The 4,550-nt window shown below is 34.9% G+C and overlaps 1 long non-coding RNA gene across 1 annotated transcript; it reads right to left on the bottom strand.

The window, feature by feature from the left end:
* Positions 1 to 1,437: 1,437 nt before the first annotated feature.
* LOC122277252 lies at positions 1,438 to 2,814 on the bottom strand. The gene is made up of 2 exons (XR_006228960.1): positions 2,024 to 2,814; positions 1,438 to 1,719 (listed from the first exon to the last, which is right to left on the bottom strand). It is a non-coding gene; the product is annotated as an uncharacterized LOC122277252 (long non-coding RNA).
* Between the last annotated feature and the right edge of the window lie 1,736 nt (positions 2,815 to 4,550).

Genomic DNA, 4,550 nt, shown 5'->3' on the forward strand with positions numbered 1-4,550 from the left:
TCATTTTTTAATATTATTTTTATTTTAAGATTTGAAGATGATGTATAGATTTTTGTATTTTTTTTTTTGGAAGTTTGGAAAATTATATTATTTTTCGTGTTTGAGTAATGATTAGATAAAAAAATTAAAAATTAATTTGAAATTGAAAAGTGTTTTGTATCTGAGTGACATTTAGGAAGAAAATTATGAGAAGTCTCATCTTATTACGTAAACACGTCCGGTGTTAATATAATTAAAAGTTGCAATTTTATTGATTAAATTGTGGTTGCTTGGTTTGAGTATTATTTGACGTCATTGATTGTTGATTTGTTATGGTAATCAATTAAGTACGTACAAAAACTGCTTAATTGCGAGTTGCGAAAATGGTTTGGAGGAACTTTCCTTATAACATGTAACAAGATGATCTGCTCTTTTATTACAAAACTCCCCTAAGAGCAGTACTTAATTAAGGTTGCGGCCATCCATTTTGGATTTTCCTTAGGAAGCTGCTAATCCAATTGGAAATAGATTTGGAAACAGCTAGCCTAGAAAACCAATGAGTACTACTACTAGCCCCTCGGTTTCGTGTAAACTACAAAATTGCCCTAATAACATTGAAGAAAGCCTCCAATATGCTTGGCCGTCTGCCAACTCTTCTTGTAAGTAACTTGGGTTTGCTGCAGCGGGACTCTTTTACCCCTTGGTGGAGTACTCTCACAGAGAGAGAGAGAGTTGGATGTTTAATTGTTAGATCGAGAGAAATTACCAAGCAAAGGGGAAAGGAAAGAGATCTCTACGTGCACTTACCGAAGTGGCGTGGGATTGATGGAAGGCATTTGGCGATGGTTTCTGTGGCTATCTGAGTGCTTCCAACCACCTATGGCGATCAACGGTGGCAGAAACCCAAAGATGAAGCTTTATGTGAAATGTTGTCTTGTGAAATGAAAATGGGAAATGTTATCTTGCGCCAAAATAAGAGAGCACACCAAAAATAAAATAATGAAAAAAAAAATGAATAGCTAGCTAGTTTCAATGGCTAGATTTGGCCAGCCTAATTAACTAAAGCTAAAATTATTGTAACTTTTTACCGAGTTTGCTCTAGAATGTGTTTTGAGCTGGCTAGCCAAACTTTGACTAGATTTTAATTATGACCAGCCCACTCCAAGTGCTCAAAAACACCAGCGAGCCCTGAATGACATTTTTAAAGATTTATCAATTAAAGTAGGTCAGGGACGTTCTAAATGCAGCCATGGAATAATATTCTAAGTTACATAACGACAAGTCAATAAAACTATTTTTGTAAGGCTTAAACTGATCAAGGATTAATTATTAATTTTTCCTTAAAAAAAAAAAGAAAAAGAAAAAGAAAAGCTATCATTTTGTTGGATTGCATCCATCGTTGTTGGCTTTATGTCAACGGAGAAATGGCATCGATGGTGGCCACAAGGTGAAACGATGTCAAGTGCAAATCTTTTTCTTAAGCCATTCATTCATATATATATATATATATATATCAATATTGAAAAGGTGGGAGTGACATGCCAAGCAAAAACACATTACAAATGTCATGAAAACATCAATAAAAAACAAACTAGGAAATGGAGACAAACGAATGTTGCGGTCCCATTTTCCCTAGGCCAAACATGCGCCAAGTATAAGATCCGCCACGATCGAGGACGATTGATTGATCAACGATACTAAAGGAGTAGTATGGCTTCCATGAATCTCTAAAAAGATGAACTGTAAAACACAAAGATGGTCAGGTCTCGGGAGCTAAACACAAAAAACAAAACTTCACAAAAATATGTTTTAATTCTATGAAGGGAATTAAGGAAGATCATCGGCTAGAGACTAGATGATGAGTGGGATCACGATCAGCACAAAATGTGGAATATCGGTTTGTGGATGAAGTCATTTTCGACTCCGTAGTTTTGTTAACCGGAATATGTGAAAATAATTTCCCAAAGAACATTATACACTACTAAAGCATTTACGATTTACGAGAACATGAAAAAGGTACCTAGACAATCAAATTAAGCCATACCCTCATTTATCTTGCCAAGATCGAGCTGATCTTTTCTGATTTCCTTGCGTATACGCTGATTAAGAACAAGAATTCATATCCAAATAAAAAACGAAAAAAAAAAAAAAAAAAAAGGAACTGAGTCCAAGCTTGCAGAGAACAAGTGAATATTCACGGCCAATTTGTCTGCAGAAAGTGAATGAAATCCATAAAGAGAGAGCTGATTAATTTAGTGACTTGATTTGCCGTTGTACGGGATTCTTCAGGCCTTAAGTGACAGAGAAAATGAAGGTAAACCCATTTGTCTGCACCTAAACCTGCACCTTTAAGTCCATTAAGACAGAGAAATTAAACACTGTACTTAAGACAGGAGAGGTGCAGGTGCAAATGCAGATAAATGAAATAAACCTGGTCGGCTCCCTTTCAAAGAGACTTGTACAGAAAACAATATTGAATTTTTTGGAATAAGAAAGAGATATTTGGGAATTTGGAGGCATCGAGAAGAAAGAGCACAGTTCTAGTACTGCTGGCTGCTGCTCAGTGGAGGACGGAGCCAATTACATATATAGGCATCGATGTTTCAACTCAAGAAGAGATATGCATTGCATAATTTGTATTGCACTGGCAGTAGAGTAGTCACCGAAAGTGCATAGAGACGTCGTCCCACGTGAAAGAAAGGGCCGAGCACGTGGGGATTGGTGAATCAGGCAATCAAATTGCAACACGTTAACAAGTTATCCCTATTCTACGGAAGAGTGAGTGACGAGTGATGTTTGGTCACGTGGACATATATTACAACGAACCCAACCAGCATGACCATCCTGTCCAAGTGAGCAAACCACATTGAACGGAAAGTCAGTCAAATTGTCGGAACCTAATCATCTTTTAAATCCCATAATTTAAGCAAAAAAACAATAATAAAAAGTAGTTCGCACTCTCACGTTTACAGACACCTAAGTCCTCATCAAACCAAGGGAAGCTAGATCATCAACAAGCTATTCAGTGAAAAGCTCACTGCAGAGGTATGTTCTTCTTTACAACAACTCTAGCAATGCTGGTTAAATGAAAATGAGTATGCCATGCTGCAATCTACTACGTCTTCCTCCCCTAGTTTTGATATTTTCCACATGCATAATACCGCATAAAGGTTTGTAGGTTGTCTTTGTTAAAGCATTGTTATTGTAACGCCCCTATCCCGTAGGGGTTGGAGAATTACTACCTATCACTTATAAACTTGTCTTTCATCAAATCTAAAATCTTCAATGACTTTAAAACAATAAACAATATCATATTTTTCACAATTAACACATAATAATGTCTATATAGTCATTTCCACGAATAACATAAATCAAAGAATCCACAATTTCCCATTAGTCCCAACAAAATAACTAAAAAAAAAAAAAAAATCCTTAAGTCTTATTAAGTCCAAAAACAATAACTAGTCTAAGGAACAATAGACAGTCCTTCTATTAACAATACCCTAAAGTATCCAACACTCTATCCCCAGTTTAGCCTTGTTCACAAATTTCTATTCTTGATCCTTAACTGAACCATCCACATCATCTGAAAAATATTTGGAGATAAGGTGGTGAGTTATCAACAACTCAGTAAGCAAAGCACATATACTAGTGTATACAACATGAGCATTTTCATAAGTTTTCATATATAGGATAAAGAATCATTTCATTTTTGCGTGCAAATCTCAAAGCATGTTATCAAGAAAGAAAAATAGAGCGACATTTCAATCTTTTCATTTTTAGAATAAAACTACTATTCATAATCAAAAATACTTTGACATAACATAACCAAACATTCTCATCTTATCATATCGTATCGTATCAAATACCATGTCTAACCCCCGTGGCAGAGTTGTGCTATCTCCAATGGCCAAACTAAGCAGTATTATATTGTGAAACTTTTCCAATTTCAATCTCGGAGCCCCGAGTGTGCACACAGGAAAGAACACATAAAAGACCACTTTGTTTCCAAAGTGGTTGCACTCATATCATATCATGTTGGTACCAACCATATCACGTAAACCAGTATCATCATATCAGAACCATATTCAGAATCAGAATAAAAATAGATAAGTATGTCAAAGGTTTTTCATATTCATATCATATCAAAACACGTGCTGAGCACATTCATATCATTTTCTAATGATCAACAAAATATCCAAAACATTTCATATAACACGTATAAAAATCTCAATTTTCGTATTCGCTCTTTTGCACATTCCATAAGCATGTCAAATATTGCTCATGTCTACATCATTCATGTCAAAAATCTTTTTTCTTTTTCATATAGATTTTTCATGAGTGAATGCAAAACACCTATATTGAGGTTGTTTTCACGTTTTCTTTTAAAAATATAATAATGCACATTTTACAAAACAACCTCAATTCATTTCTTTCTTTTTATGCAAATCTAGCATAGGAACCCCGCTTACCTGTCTCCCATAACCTATTATCTAAGTCTTGAAACCTACTAAAAGTCTGGTCACCTATTCATAAAATATATACTAAGTATTAATAACCAACAAACAAAT

The sequence above is a fragment of the Carya illinoinensis genome, chromosome 9 (assembly GCF_018687715.1).
Source record: "Carya illinoinensis cultivar Pawnee chromosome 9, C.illinoinensisPawnee_v1, whole genome shotgun sequence".
In the NCBI taxonomy this organism is placed as follows: Eukaryota; Viridiplantae; Streptophyta; class Magnoliopsida; order Fagales; family Juglandaceae; genus Carya; species Carya illinoinensis.